Source organism: Rhineura floridana, chromosome 5 (assembly GCF_030035675.1).
Source record: "Rhineura floridana isolate rRhiFlo1 chromosome 5, rRhiFlo1.hap2, whole genome shotgun sequence".
NCBI lineage: Eukaryota > Metazoa > Chordata > Lepidosauria > Squamata > Rhineuridae > Rhineura > Rhineura floridana.
In genome coordinates, this window is record NC_084484.1 from 58,669,130 (window position 1) to 58,689,255 (window position 20,126).

Below are 20,126 nucleotides of genomic sequence, written 5' to 3' on the forward strand. Positions count from 1 at the left end.
AACTACACTTCCCAGGATTCTTTGGGGAAAGCCACGACTGTTAAAATAGTATAATAGTGCTTTAAATGTGTGCTGTGGATGTGGCGCTGGCCCAACTCATCACTGGCATGTCACTCCCAGAAGGTTGGCCGTGAGGGAGTGTGGCTCTTGGGCTGAAAACATTTCCCCATACCTGTTTTAGAGAAACAAATCATATGCTTAAAACAGCCAAAGCTTGTGGCTCCTTAAAAGACTTCACATCTTTGTGATGGTATAAGCTTTTACTTGAGTCTCCTTCATTGCATGTATTTGATATAAAGAGTTCGCTAGCCCACAAATGCTTTCCCTACCAGCCTCTCAGGCTGCAGCAGCAAAAACATCAACTCCCTGCTCTGGGGAAAACAGTTCTGTTTTTTTTAAAAAAAATCTACAGTTTTATCCCTGTCGTTTGGAGAAATGTCTTTCCTCTTTAACTTCTCTTTGTGGTGGGGGTGTTTCTTTCTCCTGTGTTATCCCTCCAGCTTCTGTGAGTTCATGTCTGTCTAGAGCTGCATTTATTTATACAGGGCCTGCTGGTGTGAAGGGGTTAAGGACTGCCTTGCTTACTTATGGCATGAGTCATTTGTCCCTGCTTGTGGAGCCAGCCTGCTTTGCCTCACGTAGAAGGGCTGGACAGGCTCCTGGAACACGAGCTCCCTGCACACGTCTGACGCGCAGCAAGGCAGGCTGAAATTCAGAAGCAACACCACCTGGGGGGTCCCTCTGAAGCAAGGACACACAGACTCTCGTTTAGTGTTTAGCTGAGGACGTCTTGTTCCCTTTCTTCATTGGTATTTTCTGGAGTCCCCCTCCCCCTTTCTCTCAGTCATGGTCCAGTTCTACTAAATGTCCATCACCTCATCCTGGAATAGGGGAATAACAAGCATCCACTGGTAAGCAACAAAGCACATGGCTGCTTTTTTTAATTCCAGAAAATTCCGTTTCATGTGCTGCAGAAGAAAATGACGTTGTTTGCAACAGAGTGAACTCTAATTCAGCAGGTGCATTTTACAAGTGCTGATGACAGGAGGTAATGTAACTATGGCATCCAGTTGATGAGTCAGAATAAATCTAAAAGAAAACTAAGGCTGTGCCCTCTGACCTGGGAATAAGCTTTACTGAATTCAGTGAGACTTACTTCTGAATAGATATATTTAGAACTGTGCTGTTAGGTAGTTTTAAAAAATATCAGTAACGAATTCAACAGGTGGAGCTTTTCTCAGCATAACTTCTATGTGTTGGGAAAGTTGTACCTGTTCACTTTCTGCCTGTCATATAGCTGTAAAATTTACAAGAGCCCTGTCAGGGGGAAACCACACAGAACCCAATCCTACCCTCAGTAGTTGTTGTTTTTTATGAAGAGGAAGTGGGGAGATACAATTCAGATGATTGCCAATGCCAGTCATGATGATTCTTGTCCTCTGCATACTTACAAGTGTTAACTTAGAATATTCAGATCTGTGATTCTATATTCATTACTGAACTTTGGAACCTAGTGCAACAGATCCAGATATGTGAAAACAAGAATGCGCAACACAAAAGGAAATCGCATTTTTGCCAGTATTGCAAGGAGCGGATTTAACCCGCGAAAATGCAAAACAGCGCAAGACGTCATTTGGACGACCAAAAAATAATGAACACACATAGCGGGCATGTCACACATTTTGCAGTCGTCTGGATGAGCCCTATGACTCTCCTAAAGATTCAGCTGCGATGGAAACAGTTCAGAGAGGGGAGGAGCCAAAAGGAACTGAGGCCTCCCAGCAGAGCCTACTACGGGGTGGCCCCCTGCTTCTCATTTCTCCCTTTGATGAAGCCTCATGTAGCAGCTGAGAGAGAGGAAGAGCCAAAGGCAGCTGCTGGTTTCTTTAGTCCAGGAACATTAGCCACCCTCCCCAAGGCAGCTGAATCTTGAGAAGATCTGACCTTAAAAGGCAACCAAAACAAAAAGGAAAAAAGCACCAAACGAAGATCCAAAAGAAGAGAGACAGACTCTGGTGCTGATTGTAGATTTATTTAAATGCTCTACTCATTTCGGAAATGCTTTCCTTCCTCAGGAGCTGTGGAGCTATATTTCCTTGGCTCCATCAAAGCAATGAAAATTCTTTACCAAAGCCCCACGCTGAACAGCATTTCCGAAATGCTTAGAGGATTTTAGTAAATCTACAATCAGCACCAGAGCCTGTCTCTCTTCTTTGGGATCTTAAAAGGAAACCTACAAATATTTTTAAACAAATAAAATAAAATAAAAATAATGGGTCTGCTTCCTTTCTCTACCTCTCCTCTGCAGCCTGATGGAATGGAACTTTTAATGTGCTAGATAATGGCAACCAAAGATTGGTTGATCAGTTCACATCAATAAGTGAAATTCAACTTGCTCCTCCTAGCCTACTTGGCTCCTCAGTCCCTCCCTTCCTCAAAGCCTGCCTGCCAACTTGCTTCATGTTAATAGTATATATATCTTCTTTCTTTGGCTCCATATGAGGATTGTTTTCACCACACTACCCCCTTTTCTTTCTCCTCACTTGTGCTCCCTCCCTTTCCTCAGCCTCCTTTGTACATTCTTTCATCAGGTCCCTACTTTTTAGCCCACCATTGACACATTTCCAGGCCTGGTGCCAGTAGGCGGCCAGGTTGGGCACTGCCTGATGGCCCCTGAGGCTGAGCCTGGGTGGTATAGCTCCTGCTCCATGATCTATGCTAGCATTGGGTTGTGGGGCATGCACCCTGTGACCCCATGCTGGTGTGGATCGCAGAATGGGAGCCACCCTCCCAGGCAGCACCCTCCTGCTGCTGGTGCCAGCTGGCCATGCCACTTCCCACATCACCACATTAGTGTGTACATACTTGCCATCACCCTAGATGGCAGGCATGCATGCACTGTGTGCAAACACGTTGACAAGGCCGGGCCTATTTAAGCTCCCAGTGGTGGCTGTAGTGCTGCTGCGTTGCCACCAGTGCCTTCAAGGGTCCACTGCAATCTGGTGCTGGCCCTGCCTTCAACCCTGGTTCTATGCCCTGGCCATGAATCTTAGCTCTTCTGCTACATGGACTACCTTCCCAGTCATCCTCTCAGCTCCCAGTAACCCTTGCCTTTGCTCCCTACCATCTACCAATCTTTTGAGTGTTTTTTGTTAAGGGGGATTCCCTTTCCAGCCAAACTGACCTTTTAGTCTGTAAACATTTTATTGTCCTGAACTTCACCCTGAAAGTTAAAATATTAATGAACATTCCAAAATGTTGTAGCAGCTGAGTCAATCCTTGAGGGGGAGCTTGCAACCAAAAGGGCCAGTACTGGAACACTGCTAGAGTTATTCTTTGTCCATCATTGTTAGTGCTGCTAGAACTGAATCACTAATTTTGATTATTGTTAACCTAAATCACAAAAAGGTTAAAGATGCACTGTGCTTTTAAAGAAGGCATATTTAAATACCCCTTCCACCCTGTTTTGTTCAAACCCAAAGAAGAACCCGAAGTAATATCTACTAAATCAGACTTACATGTGATTTACACAGGCGTTGCAGTTAGCCTTTCTGCTTGGCTATGTCAAGATCTCTGAAATATTTTACAATGAATCTTGTATTTGCTTTGATAAAAGCTTGGCTAATAAGGATCTAAATAATGACACATGAGTAACACGCTTCAACATAACAGAGTGGTTCCCACCTCATGCTTAGCTGGCCACATGACGGGGTGTGCTATATTTACTTGCCTACCAACAACACTTGATCCTTGGCCTTCATGGCTGATAACATCCAGCAGATGATTGACCAGTTAGGGTGGGGTGGGGGCAATGGTAATGAACCCTCCTTGTTAGAGGTAGCAGTCCCAGCAATCATGGAAGGCTTAGAGGGTACACCAATCAGGAAGCTAAACAAGAACTTTAGTCCCTCTCTGAAACATGAGCAGAAATTCCTGATGCCACCCAGATGAAGTCCAGTGCCATCTAGTGACTAAATGATAGGATGACCCTATCTAACATCAGCTGTCTTGAAAGTGGTGGTTGTTCAAGGGTGCTTCTAAGTCCCCCTTGGGCCTCAAACAATTATTGATTGGTTACCATATCTCCTTCTTTGGTAAGGTGCATGAGTAAGGTGTGAGAGCTGGGCAGCGCGAGGTGTTCTTGAATGACTAGACTTTTTAAAAATCTGGATTCAGGTCTGGTTTCAGTACAGAAACTGCCCTTATGGATATGTCCCAGAAGGAGGACAGGGGACCCCTGACGCCAATAGGAGCTTTTCTTCCAGATCTCATAGTCACACAGATGGAAGGTAGGAGGGGAGTTTAACTGAATCATTGTTGGAACCTCCCTTCCCTATGCACTGTGTTTCTGATGACAATCACCCCATTGGCAGTGGAGGCTGGCGGCTCTGATGTCAGTGGAGCAGCGAATTTCCTCTAGGTTTTAGTCTGAACTTTCAAGGAGCTGTCCAAGGTGTGAAAGCAACCACCAGTCTCCACTGCTACTGCCTGTAACTAAATATAATAAACCCACAGATGGAGCTGTTTACTATGCACTGATGTAACATTGAATTTGGATCTCAGTTGATTAGGATTGGACTGGACTGTGAGAGCTCCTGTTCTTTTCACAATTACATGAGAAGTAGAAATTTAATTGAGAGCCAGTGTGGTGTGGTGGTTAGAATATTGGACTATGACCTGGGAGACCAGGATTTGAATCCTGACTCAGCCTTGAAGCTCGCTGGGTGACCTTGGGCCAGTCACTATCACTTAGCCTAACCTACCTCACAGGGTTGTTGTGAGGATAAAATGGAGAGGGGAGAACCACGGACACCACTTTGAGATCCTTGAAGGAAAGGCAGGATGTAATAAATAAATAAATAAATAAACAAACAAACAAATAAATAAATAAATGAGTAAAGCTTTTATTATCACTGCATCTACAGGCTAGGAAAATGTACCTGCTATGTTTCTACCTACCACAGAGCTGAGAAAGGCACTAGAGACCTGCCAGTAAAAATATGCTCCATTCCTCCTCCTCCTCCTCCTCCTCCTCCATCATTATCATTTCATCATGATTATCTGTGGTCAGCTCCGCCATTGTAAACAGACACCTCACTGAGACCTGGTGAACACTGGATCAAATGTAAGCCACACCGAAACACACACTTCTACCAATTTTGCCCTATGATTCAAATTATGAAAATGTAGATACTAGCTGGGTATGAAACTAATTGCTTTTTGAAACCTCGGGCTACAGAGGAGCCTTTTTTTTTTAGCCACATGAAATCTCTTGAATGACCATTGCATGAACTTTTTAAAAAAAAGAAATTAAGTAATGTGTTGTACATTAGAGATATGGAGGGGGAAGTTGCTGTTTCCACGTGAAATGGTAATATGATATAGACCCCCAGGTGCAGCATAAGGGTTTAAGTCCTTCATGCTCCAGATTCATAGCATTCAGCATAAGATGTAACCAAGTACATGGCATGGCTGATTGTTCCCTTTCCCTTTTGGGGAGTGGGCAGGGATTACTTCCTATGAATATGCATCCATGCCCATGTGCTCTTTTGAGTGAATACCAGCTGGTCAATAAGGAACCCTTTTTCTGTCAGGAGTGCTGCATGAAGCAATGAAAAAGCCACACTATGGCCTGATTCACACATCACGCTAAGCCTAACTATGGCTTAGTGAGAATGCGTAGGTGTGTGGGCTCTGGAGGGGAGAGTGTGTCCACTTTGCTCCTCCCTGGTCATTTTGCTGTTGTGATGTGCATAGCACAGTGTGACATACAAACCTTGGCTTGTGGTTTTGCTCTCCTGGACAAAGCAATAGCTACAAAATGTAAGACCATCCTTGGTTATAGCTCAGTGTTAGCCTGGAAATTGCTAAACCACAAATCTGGGTTTGGACAACAGAGTAAGCCAAATTATGGCTTGACCCGGTACAGCAGCAAAATGACCAGAGAGGAATGAAGCAGCTGCAATCTCCTCTCTGGAAGTCCGTACGCTCATTCATTTGCATTAAGCCATGGTCTGGCAAGTAAGAATGGCTTCATCCATCACATGGATAGCTCTGCTTTTTTTTTCTTTTCTTTTTTGCCTTTATAGAATGGTGGGCTTTTGTGTAGTCTTTTGTGTCTTTGTCTTCAACAGGTGAAATGTTTAAAAAGGGAACTTTTATTTGGTAAATCTCTGTCTTGGGCATGATTAGAAGGGCAACAATTTGCAACAACAAAGGTGGGGAACAAAATATTGAATAGGCCTTGCTCTCTCTGTTTTTCTCTTATTACTTCTAAATCAGAGGGGACTGAAAAGTATGAGACAGAATGACCCCTCTGCTCCTGGCAAAAATGGAGTTTTTACAGGTGATAGAAAATCTCCCTTTCTCTGGATGTAAAGGAATATTCTGTTTATGGTGAGTTAAACTAAGGGTGGCCTAAGCCAATTCTGAGACAATATATGGCTCCACTACTCCTGCAGTTCTGAATAACTATAGGTAGGATAAGCTGATGGCCTCATTTATAGATCACAGTAAGTCAAACTATGGCTGACTGGGACCATGCAAACCTGTGGGCTCATAGCTTAGAATAGTAGAGCTGGAAGAGGCCTATAAGGCCATCGAGTCCAACCCCCTGCTCAATGCAGGAATCCAAATCAAAGCATTCCTGACAGATGGCTATCCAGCTGCCTCTTGAAGGCCTCCAGTGTTGGAAAGTCCACTACCTCTCTAGGTAATTGGTTCCATTGTTGTATGACTCTGACAGTTAGGAAGCTTTTCCTGGTGTTCAGTTGAAATCTGGTTTCCTGCAACTTGAGCCCATTATTCCATGTCCTGCACTCTGGGACGACCGAGAAGATCCGGCCCTCCCCTGTGTGACAACCTTTCATGTACTTGACCAGAGCTTGGAAAAGTTACTTTTTTGAACTACAACTCCCATCAGCCCCAGCCAGCATGGCCACTGGATTGGGCTGATGGGAGTTGTAGTTCAAAAAAGTAACTTTTCCAAGCTCTATCATCTCTCCCCTCAGTCTTCTCTTCTCCAGGCTAAACATGCCCAGTTCTTTCAGTCTCTCCTCATAGGGCTTTGTTTCCAGTCCCCTGATTATCCTTGTTGCCCTCCTCTGAACCTGTTCCAGTTTGTCTGCATCCTTCTTGAAGTGCGGAGACCAGAACTGGACGCAGTACTCAAGATGAGGCCTAACCAGTGCTGAATAGAGGGGAACTAATACTTCACGCGATTTGGAAACTAGCTTGGTTTACTTGTGTAAACCAGGCTAATATACAGACATGTTGGCCCAATATTTAATTTATTTACTTGTCTACTATATTTAATCCAGCTTTTCAGACAATTATCATTTCCCAAAGTAGCACACATCAGGTTTATTATTATTATTAAAGAGAGGTCCTGCCATCAGACTTGCAAACAAGGGCAGTAGAGAGTGAATGGTAGAGGAGGGAGATCAGTTCCACAAGGCCAGAATAAAGTTGAGAGCTACAAGAATTCATATCCAGTTCAGGCGAGGTTGATCATCCCTTGCTGGTCTTCTCACTTGTATAGCAATTGTCTGATGGACTGGGCCTTCCCTTTGCTTCTGCAATCCCAATCGGAAGAGCAGAGTGTTCTTTCTGGCCAGAAGGGAGAAGACACAAGCTCTCAGCAGCTCTTCCTCCTTTGACCAGTGGATGGGTCCAGGTTGGACTCCCCCTTGACATGATGTTGTTCCTGGAAGGCATGAGATTCAACCTCCTAGTGGCCCTTGGTCACCAGACCATTGCTTGTCTTTACCTGTTGTTAAAATGAGTGTCATGAACCAAGCTTACTGAGGAAAGAAGGGGATTACAGAAGAAGCTTGCTCTCTAGTTTCCAATCAACAGTGGGCCCAGAGAAGGACCCCACAAGAAGTTCTTAAGACATAGGCAGGTTCAGATGGTAGCAGGTACTCCTTGAGGTACTGTGGTCTCAAGCCATATAGGCCTCCAAATGTCAGCACCATCACAGTTGCTAGGCCACCCCCTGTGTTCTAAGTAGGGATGGGAGAGGATTTAGGTTCACTCTGATTTTTGGAGTGAACATGCCTGTTTCACCCTCCTGGACCCACACACAGAACATAGATATGTGGAATAGTCTGTATATCTGTGAACTGATCTGTGTATGGTATGGCAACAACAAAAATGTATTATTTACAATGTTTAATTCAGCAGCAGTCAAAAGATTCAATATCATCTCTAAGGCATCTTCAAGAATATCTCTATGATAACCTAGTAACAGTGTTTGGGGATTATTTGGTATAGAATAACCAAGCATATCCCATACCATCTCACAGATCTGATTCCAGTACACCTGAATCTCTGGACAACTCTAAAATATATGCAAAAGATCAGCATTAGATCTATTACATATTTATTTATTTACTTATTTATTATTTATTACATTTATTAATCACCTATCTGGCTGGCCATCAGCCACTCTAGGCGATGTACAAAATAATACAGAAATGATACAGAAATGATACAGAATCTAAAAAACTAAACAATAAAATAATACCTAACCAGCATTAAGAATAACATAATACAACCAAACCAAACAATAAGAACAAGGAATCTTCCATGATCTTCTTCTGATCTTCTTCTCCAGGTGACCTCAAGGCGACTCCAAGTGTGATGCTAAGTTAGCATCTGTCTTGAATATTTCTGTAAATATTACGTCTATAGGGGGTTAGATACCATTGGTACATAACTTCATAATAGTTTTCTTTTAAATTGTCTGATGTTAATCTAGTTGCAACCTTACCTCATATCTACTTTCATTCTTCCAAAGAAATACCTTGTTGAAGATCTCTACTTCATTTTCTCATATAGTTCACGGATGTTTCCTCTAAATATTATCAAATAGTTTACTGATTAAACCTGATTAATCCTGGAGACAGAAAATACCACCCGTCTTTGAGTGGTATGTAAGGATCTGGGATATTGTTACACTATCTAAATTGACCTACTCTAGGAAACAGCAATCTGAACAGGCAAATTGGTTTATGGAACACTGGACTACCTTCTTGATGTATTGGAACAACAAATTTCAAGGAAACGTGCATCCCTATAATTTGTTTATTATAAGAATGTGCATCTATATAATTTGTTTATTTTATTATAAGGTCAGTGTTTGTGTGGGTTAGTGGGTATGTATTTCTTTTTGGTGTAATTGTATTTGTTGTTGTTTTAAATGAATTATTTACTTATGAGGTCATCGAAGGGCTGCCTTTTTTCTTTCTTTTAAAAAATTCTATAGCTACTTGGAGCAGGTACATAGCATGATGCTACATAGGTAAAATCTCTTTTAACATGCTCCAGGAAGTGACTGTAGGTCATAATGTGCAGTCCCTTCCTGGGGAATTGCACAACGGAAAAATATGGCTTCCCCCATAAATACAACACTATCTATTTATAGCTCCAGCTAATGAACTGTTTCTTTCACCAAGCCTTTGAGTGCTAAAGATTGGCATGCGTAAGAATATATGGACCGATGGACAATGTTTATTTGATTCGTTTGAATTGTTTCATTGTGCTTGAATTTTATTGATTGTTTTATTGTTGTAACCTGCTCTAGGATATTTTGATGAACAGCAGGATATATGTTTAAAAAATAACTTTATAAAATGAGTCCAAGAGTATAATGCCTGCTGATTCATCTCTGTCCATATGCTTGTTAAATGTTCTGGTCATGCTGGTCACATTCAGCCCAGCTTAAATCACAAGGGAAAGGGGGGAAGAATTGCAAAGCAATTTGTACTCTGAAGAGTGCTGTAGAATTCTTGTCACAGTTTCAAAAGGCTTCTCTTACCAAGTACAGGTCAAAAAGTCTCTTCTTATTTGCCCCTGTAATTTGCTTCAGAACTTAACTGAATCAAAAGGCTCGTGTGTTATAAATAATGGACAATGAGTATATTAACAAAAAACAGTCCTGTCTTGCAGGGACTTTAAAGGGATGGCAGGATGAGTTAAGGCAGCTTAGCATCAGTCAGGAAGAAGGCTCCCAAATTAACATGCTTTGATTTCTCATTTAATTAATGCTTATTCTAAGACAACCTTTCCCAAGCTTGGGTCCCCAGATGTTGTTGGACTACAACTCCCATCAGCTCCAGCCAGCAGAAATAACAGTCAGGAATTATGGGAATTGTAGTCCAGCAACATTTGGGGAGCCAAGCTTGGGAAAGGCTGTTCTAAGACTTTGTTAAGTGTACTGATCTAACTGAAGTTATCAGAAGGCATTATGTTATGGCTGAACACATTTCCAGGTATGTAGTTTTTAAACATTTTAAATTACTGTTTTGTAATCATTTGTATTTTACTGTGATTATTTTGTTAACTACCCTGAGCTCCTATGGGAGGAAGAGCGATCCAGAAATGTAACAACAACAATACAAGTATTAAGTTAGAATGAAGAGGTTACTGTGGTCTAGAATGCTAAGCTTTATTGTTAAATCACTTATTGATTTGATTGATTGATTGATTGCATTTATATAACGCCTCGTAGCCAAAGCTCTCTGAGTGGTTTACAACAATTAAAAACATTAAAAACAAGTATACAAATGTAAAACCATACCAAATTAAAACCGATAAAAACTGATAGGCAAGTTAAAAACATGCTATTCAAATGCTGTTAAAAAATGCCTGGGAGAAGAGGAAAGTTTTGACCGGGCGCAGAAAAGACTGGGCATGTTGGTACCAGGCGCACCTCGTCAGAGAGATCATTCCATAATTTGGAGGCCACCACTGAGAAGGCCCTCTCGTTGCCATCCTCTGAGTTTCCCTCGGAGTAGGCACCCAGAGGAGGACCTTTGATGTTGAGCATAGTGTACAGGTGGGTTCGTGTCGGGAGAGGCGTTCCATCAGGTATTATGGTCCCAAGCCACTTAAAAAATATTTCTTAGGAAGCGAATCGTAAATGAAAGGAAATAAATAAATATATAAATCAGTTTAGAAGACCAGTAATTTCCAGATAGTAGACCATGGTGCACTAATGTACCATAGAAAGAACTGGGGAAAAAAGCTGTCCTGTTGGATCCCTGCACCGTTCTAAGTTTGTGAAAACAGGGAGGCTTCTTTTAACATTGATTCCTTCTCTTTCTACCAATATACAGGCACTAACATTATCCCAAGGCATCAGCATTACACAGAAAACACAATCCCATGTGGGAGCTCTGACTAACTGGGCATGGTGAGACATCAAGACAATATTGTCTGAGCTATCCTTGTGTTCCAAGGAAGATCCCTGTCCGTTGTTCTGGGAGCTGATTGAGAAAATGTATATGTAATTTTAAAGCATGAGTGAAATGTGCCTGCAGTTTAAATGCCAGGATGAGGGGAAACCTGTGGGCCATGTATGGGGAAATGCTGACTTTTTTGAAAGTTCAAATTGAAAAATAATACTAGTAACAATACTAATACACATTATTCTAAAATTGCCACAAGAGGTCACTGCAAGCACTAGCAATGGATACTGCACAATTTAAACCAACTGCAACAGAACCAGTTTTCTTTTTCATCGAAGGTGACAGAGAATGATTTTCCAAAATTAATTGCTTTAACTTGAGCTTGGATCTCACCTACCTTTTGATAAAGAACCTGTGGATAAAGGTTCTTGCACTGTTAAGTTTGCCATGGGAAGCCTTGTATGTAGAAACATGCACAGGCAGGCCATCATCATCCCTTGTGAAAGAAAACATTTTAATTAAAAGGCTTTACAAGGGCATGCCTGTGGCCCAGCTGGTTAACGCTGAGAAAATGCATATGTGTAAGAGGCCACAGCAAACCATAATGTGCACTGTAACTGAAAGTAATGTCCAATATTAAAAGAAGGTAATGTATAGGCCAGATTTGGGGGAGGTGTCTTCCTCAAAATAGGCTCCCCTTTCCTCCTAAAAGAACATATTAAGTAAATTGACACAAAATAAGTCTTGTGGCATCTTTAAAAAATTGAGGGTGTTGGGGGTCTTTTAGGTTGGGGGGTTGCCTGCTTTTATTTCTGTTGTGTTTGTTTTGGGGGTTGTAGGTATGTCTGTATTTTGCAGGGGGAGGTTATGTGCATCCCCGTTTTTCTTCTATGAAATGAGTATTTTGCTTACAACAGTTTCTTAGATTTCCAAATGCGCCCCTGGCCACAGAAAAGTCGAGGACATATTATATAGATTAATAGGTGTAAGAGGAGTCTGAGTTTTGGATACTTTTAGTCTGGGCTGGTCCATTTTTAATGGGAATACAGTTCTGCTGGAAAAAATGTTTTAACTGTTTTTATACGTGTAGCTGTTTTATATATGTTTTTATTACATTGTACATTGCTTCAGGATGCATCATGGGGACTGATCCATAAATGAAATGATTAATAACTACAACTTTATTAAATTAATTCTTTTATTAATTAATTACGAAAGGGCCACTGAGGTATATGCATCCCCTTCCCCCCCCCCAGAATGCTCTTCAGTAGTTTCCCATCAAATTTATTTATTTATTTATTTATTGCACTTGTATACCGTCCTATAGCCGAAGCTCTCTGGGCGGTTTACAGCAATCAAAAACATTAAAACAAATACACAATTTAAAACACAATTTAAAAATTTAAAACAATTTAAAACACATGCTAAAATGCCTGGGAGAAGAGGAAAGTCTTGACCTGGCGTCGAAAGCATAACAGTGTTGGCGCCAGGCGCACCTCATCACAAACATCATTCCATAATTTGGGAGCCACCACTGAGAAGGCCCTCTCCCTTGTTGCCACCCTCCCAGCTTCCCTTGGAGTAGGCACCCGGAGGAGGGCCTTTGATCTTGAACACAGTGTATGGGTTGGTTCGTATCGGGAGAGGCGTTCCATCAGGTATTGTTGTCCCAAGCCGTGTAAGGCTTTATAAGTCAAAACCAGCACCTTGAATCGAGCTCGGAAACATACAGGCAGCCAGTGCAAGTGGGCCAGAATCAGTTTTATATGTTCAGACCGTCTGGTCCCTGTTACCAATCTGGCTGCTGCATTTTGCACAAGCTGCATTTTCCAAACGGTCTTCAAAGGCAGCCCCACATAGAGTGCATTGCAGTAATCTACTTTGGAGGTTACCAGAGCATGGACAACTGAAGCCAGGTTACCCCTGTCCAGATAGGGACGTAGTTGGGCCACCAACCGAAGCTGGTAGAAGGCACTCCGTGCCACTGAGGCTACCTGAGCCTCAAGTGACAGACATGGTTCTAGGAGAACCCTCAAGCTATGAACCTGCTCCTTCAGAGGGAGTGCAGCCCCATCCAGGACAGGTTGGACATCCACCATCCGGTCAGAAGAACCCCCCACTAGCAGCTTCTCAGTCTTGTCTGGATTGAGCCTCAGTTTATTAGCCCTCATCCAGTCCATTGTCGCAGTCAGACACTGGTTCAGCACATTGACAGCCTCACCTGAAGAAGATGAAAAGGAGAAATAGAGCTGCGTGTCATCAGCATACTGATGGCAACGCACTGCAAAGCTCCGGATGACCGCACCCAACGGTTTCATGTAGATGTTGAACAGCATGGGGGAGAGAACTGACCCCTGTGGAACCCCATACTGGAGAGTCCAGGGTGCCAAGTAATGTTCCCCAAGCACCACCTTCTGGAGGCAACCTGCCAAGTAGGAAGCTGAACCACTGCAATGCAGTACCTCCCACTCCCAACTCAGCCAGTCTCCACAGAAGGATACCATGGTCAATGGTATCGAAAGCCACTGAGAGATCAAGGAAAATCAACAGAGTCACACTCCCCCTGTCTCTCTCCTGACAAAGGTCATCATACAGGGCGACCAAGGCTGTTTCCGTGCCAAAACCAGGCCTGAAACCCGACTGAAATGGATCCAGATAATCGGTCTCATCCAAGAGTGTCTGGAGCTGGCCTGCCACCACTCGTTCCAGGACCTTGCCCAGGAATGGAACATTTGCTACCGGCCTATAGTTATTAAGATTTTCTGGGTCCAGGGAGGGCCTCTTCAGGAATGGTCTCACTACTGCCTCTTTCAGGCAGCCAGGGACCACTCCCTGGCATTAATCATCTCCCTGGCCCAGCCGGCTGTTCCATCCCTGCTAGCTTTTATTAGCCAAGAAGGACAAGGATCCAGCACAGAAGTGGTTGCACGAACCTGTCCAAGCACCTTGTCAACATCCTCAAGCTGTACCAACTTAAACTCATCCAAGAAATCGGGACAAGGCTGTGCTCTGGTTACCTCGCTTGATTCACCTGCTATAGCACTGGAGTCTAAGTCCTGGCGGATGCTAAAGAGTTTATCCTGGAAGTGCCTAGCGAATTCATTACAGCGGCCCTCAGATGGTTCTACCATGTCCCTGGGGCCAGAGTGTAATAGCCCCCAGACTATTCTGAAGAGCTCTGCTGGGCGGCAGATTGATGATTTGATAGTGGCAGCAAAATATTGTTTTTTTGCTGCCCTTACTGCCCCTAAATACGGCTTACCATAGGCACTTACCAGTGTGTAATTGCATCCACCAGGAGTTCGTCTCCATTTGCACTCAAGCCGACTCCTATATTGTTTCATCGCTCTCAGCTCTGGGGTATACCATGGAGCCATACGAGCTCTACACAGGAGAGGGTGCTCAGGAGCAATCATGTCAACTGCCCGGGACATTTCTGTATTCCACAGTTCAACCAGGGTTTCGACAGAAGCGCCAGCCCTATCAGCCGGAAAACTCCCCAGAGCCCTTTGGAAACCATCCGGATCCACTAGTCTCCGGGGGCGGACCAACTTAATAGGTCCCTCACCCTTGCAGAGGGGAAAAGCCACTGTAAGTCTAAACTTCAGCAAGCAGTGATCTGTCCATGACAAAGGGACTGATGTAAGGCCCCCCACACTCAGATCACCAACTCCATGTCCAGATGCAAAAACCAAATCTAGAGTATGCCCTGCTACATGTGTTGGGCCAATGGCATATTGGGACAGTCCCATGGTTGTCATGGAGACCATGAAATCCTGAGCCGCCCCGGATAAGGTGGCCTCGGCATGGATGTTGACATCCCCCAGAACCAACAGTCTGGGAGATCTCAACAGTACACCTGAGACCACCTCCGTCAGCTCAGCTAGGGAGTCTGTTGCACAGCGGGGTGGGCGGTACACCAACAGAATCCCCAGTTTGTCCCGCTGACCCAGCATAAGGTGCAAACACTCCAGACCACATGAACAGGGTGCTTGCAGAGGGAGATGGAGCTCCTATAGACCACACCAACTCCCCCTCCCCGACCCTCAAGTCTACCCTGATGCTGAACCAGGTACCCTGGTGGGCATAGCTGGGAGAGACTGACTCCGCCCTGCTCACCCACCCAGGTCTCGGTTATACATGCCAGATCGGCTGCCTCATCCACAGTTAAATCGTGAATGAGGGAGATCTTATTATGCACCGATCTGGCATTTCGCGGCAGCATCCGAAGGCCTGAGAGCTGGCTGATAGGGCAACCAACAAACCTGCGGGTGTGGGGAGGACCGGAACAAGGCACAGCCATTAACTGCCTGGGCCGCATTCCCCTTACCTGGCAAGTCCTCCTCACAATGCCATATCTCCTTCCACCCATCACTACCCTAATTGGGGGCCCCTCAAATCTCCCCACAAATCATTTATCATCAGTAATTTATCCCCAAGGTTGGCAATGCCAAATGCTACAAGATGATTATCAGTAGTATGCTCTCTAAAGCTGCTGCTTGCAGCGACTCTTGTTCTCCGTTGCTCACTGTCCAATCATTTTTGCTATCTAGGCCATGGACAAGAGATCTTCAGTGTCCTCCTGCCTCCCCCTGCATATCTGAGGATTATTTCCAATCTCCTTCTAATCATGGCAATTGGAGCTTGGTGCCAGCAGCAAAATGAAGCTGGCTTGATGATCTCGTGCACTCATTTCTCCTCTCTGCTGCTGTTGCAACAGCAGTGGCAATACTGTCAATGCAGCTATCACTCACCTGAGAGAGCCACAGGCTAATCAGGTAAGAAGAATAAACCATCATGTGCCCTACTTCTTATTTGATGAGCTGGTGGGTAATGGAGTTTCACAGTCACTACACTTTGCTGAAATGTCATTTAGCCTTATGCACATATCTGAGCATGCTCACAAAGCCAAATATGGTGGTGCTCAATGTTTCTTGAATCTTCTGCTGGTGATGGGCCCCTTTCTGGTTTGTGGGTCCCAGCAAGTGCTCAACTATAATGGCTACTAGGATTGCCACATCTCTGGGTTTTGCCCAGAGACTCTGTTTTTTGGGGGTCCTCTCTGGGTCTCTGGGTGAGTCACCCCAATCTCCAGACTATTAGCTTTCATTTTTTTCAACAAAATAAGTTTCTAGGTGGTCAGGTTGAAGAGATATACACCAAAATGTTAGGTGCCACCCCAAACTTCTGATAGTACCGGCTGCTCTAACCCCTTGGACTCTCAGGTTTTAACCAATAAGTGAATCAGGATTGTGATTGACAAGGGATTTGTTGACCTCCAGGCAATAGCTAAACCCCATTGCAAGTTCTAAAAACAGTTTTATTTTCCTGCTTGTCTGCACATCAGGAATTCAGTAAATTTATAGTTTTCACCAGCATCAAGAGTACTTTCTTTGTGCAGGAGATCTGAATACATTGGGACTTGCAAAACAGCTTATAGTGGCATGATTCTGAATTTTGGGCTGGGTAAGTGAAGTTCCTTATCACTGAATTGTAGTCCTACTCATACTTTCCTATTGTGCAAGCCCCGCTGAATACATTGGGACTTGCTTCTTAGTAAACATGCATAGGATTGCACTATAAATATCTTTAGAGGTTGTATAAATAATAAACATCTTTGATATTCTTGCTTATATAAATATTTCTTCATACTATGTCCCGATAAATATCTGATTTCACACTATGGTTGTACATTATTATTTCCTCTACATTTTAAGTGTGCTCTTCTTCTTTTCAGTGGTCATGGTCTCCCTCTGCTGTTTTCACCCTGAGGGGCAGATTAGGCTGAGAGATGGTGAGTAGCCCATGGTCACCAAGTAAACGTTGTAGCTGATTTCCATTTTAAAAATTAATTAAAATGATTTATATACAGGCAATGTTTATGAAGTAATGCAGATACACATAATACATTTAAAGCATATCCAACTCATATTTAAAGCGCATGAGTTCCCCTGAAGAATCTTGGGAAGTGTAGTTTTCCTCTCACAGTTATAGTTCCCACTACCCTTAACAAGCTACAGTTCCCATGATGGTGTGGTGGGATTCATGTGCTTCATATGCATGTTGAATGTGCTTCAAATGCATGGGGTGGATCTGCCCTCGTATGTTGTGCATTTATTAGTGAATTGAAAATAACAATTTAAAAGATCCTTTTTTAAGCAGGAGAAGGACTGTAGCTCAGTAGTAAGCACATGCTTTGCATGCAAAGGTCCAAAACTCAATTTCTGGAAAAGACCTGGAATCCTGGAGAGCCAATTCTAGTCCATGTTATCAGTACTGATCTAGATAGTACCAGATGGCCTGAATCGGTGTAAGGCAAGTTCCTTTGTTCTCAAGGGCCACAGTGATTCCAAAATTCATTTATGTATTTTACTTACAACATTTATATACCGCTTTATTGTACAAAAACCACAATAAAGAGTTTACAGAAGGAATTTGTTGTTGTTGTTATGTGCCTTCAAGTCAATTACGACTTATGGCAACCCTATGAATCAGCAACCTCCAATAGCATCTGTCACAAACCACCCTGTTCAGATCTTGTAAGTTCAGGTCTGTGGCTTCCTTTATGGAATCAATCCATCTCTTGTTTGGCCTTCCTCTTTTTCTATTCCCTTCTGTTTTTCCCAGCATTATTGTCTTTTCTAGTGAATCATGTCCTCTCATTATGTGTCCAAAATATTATAACCTCAGTTTCATCATTTTAGCTTCTAGTGATAGTTCTGGTTTAATTTGTTCTAACAACCAATTATTTGTCCTTTTTGCAGTCCATAGTATGCGCAAAGCTCTCCACCAACACCAGTGATTTTTCTCTTATTCGCTTTTTTCACTCCAACTTTCACATCCATACATAAAGATCGGGAATACCATGGTCTGAATGATCCTGACTTTAGTGTTCAGTGATATATCTTTGCATTTGAGGACCTTTTCTAGTTCTCTCATAGCTACCCTCCCCAGTCCTAGCCTTCTTATGATTTCGTGACTATTGCCTCCATTTTGGTTAATGACTGTGCCGAGGTATTGATAATCCTTGACAAGTTCAGTGTCCTCATTGTCAACTTTAAACAGAAGGCATTAAAACAATAAAATTATTGGCAAAAAGAGTTTAAAACAAGTATTTAAAAACATGCAAAATAATAAAACCAACGGAGTTAAAAACAGATAAAAAGCATAATAGCATCTACACGACTGAGTTTTGTTGTTGTTATGTTCCTTCAAGTCGTTTATGACTTATGGCAACCCTATGAATCAGTGACCTCCAAGAGCATCTGTCATGAACCACCCTATTCAAATCTTGTAAGTTCAGGTCTGTGGCTTCCTTTATGGAATCAATCCACTTCTTGTTTGGTCTTCCTCTTTTTCTACTCCCTTCTGTTCTTCCCAGCATTATTGTCTTTTCTAGTGAATCATGGCTTCTGATGATGTGTCCAAAGTATGATAACCTCAGTTTCATCATTCATCTTTGCATTTGAGGACCTTTTCTAGTTCTCTCACAGCTGCCCTCCCCAGTCCTAGCCTTCTTCTGCTTTCTTGACTATTGTCTCCATTTTGGTTAATGATTGTGCCGAGGTATTGATAATCTTTGACAAGTTCAATGTCCTCATTGTCAACTTTAAAGTTACATAAATCTTCTGAGTAGGCTTGTCTAAACAAAAAATGTTTTTAGCAGGTGCCGAAAAGAGTACAATGAAGATGCCTGCCTAATGTCAATAGGCAGAGATTTCCAAAGTGTAGATGCTACCACACTAAAGGATCCATTTCTTACAAGAACAGAACAAGACTGTGTGGCACTTGTAACATGGAAAGCACACTTTGAACTCGGCCTGGTAGCAAATCAGCAACCAGTACAGATTTCAGAGCAGAGGTATTATGTGCTGATAGGGTCTCACTCATTTCAGCAATTGTGCCACAGTATTCTGCATTAACTGCAGCCCCCAGATCAAGTTGTGCTGCATGGGAATTTCTGTGACCTTGTCTGACTCACTGTGAGGATTTTTTTTAGTTTTGGTGAGGAACCCTGACTGCTTCTAGAATGCTGGGTTTTCTGCCTTATAGGAATCTTGTTGTGGTTGGTATGGTATTGCATTTAGGAAATCATCACTATCTTTTCTTTTTCTATGTGCATTTTATTTACCTCTGCCTTCACTCCCTTATATCCATAGAAGCAACAACAGTTGTTCCATGTGGTCAGCTCAACCCCCTTAAACCCACTGATGATGCACCTTGTTGGTTGCATGATGGTTTCTTTCTTGCCCAATAGTAAAAGAGAATTCACATACTGTGAAGTGTGGCTTCAATTGCTGTTGTTCCCAAGCTGCTGCCTGTGAAGGTAGGCCAAACCATGTGTGTGTCAACTATTATTCACTGGAATTGGGTTGGCTGTCAACAGTGAGTTTATAGCAGCCGACATGGTAGGCAGGAAAGTAAAGAACCTTCTTAACTCTTACTCATTTCTCAAACCTCTCTCTGCAGTGAAGGGTCAAGTCTAGGGTTGCCAGGTTCATGGCCTGAGACTGATCCTGTATCTTTAGGAGAAGAAAAAGTCAGCCAAGTCCAGGTGTTCTTGCAACCCTGTAATGGGAAAAACCACAAGGTGGAATTCTCTCTTCCCTCTGCACAACTTTTAAAGATACAGAAGACCTCTTGGAGGCTGGGCCTGGCAACCAAGAGGTCTTCTGTATCTTTAAAAGTTGTGCAGGGGGGAGGGAGAATGCCACCTTGTGGTTTTTCCCATTACAGGGTTGCAAGAACACCTGCACTTGGCTGACTTTTTCTTCTCCTAAAGATACAGGATCAGTCTCAGACCATGAACCTGGCAACCCTAAAGTCTATAAAGAGGTTTGGAGCAGCAAAATTAAAAGGCAGGCAGGCAGGCAGTTAGGCAGTTGCTAACCCTGATATGGATATCTTTGCAGAGGATCCCTAGTCAAGCCTTAC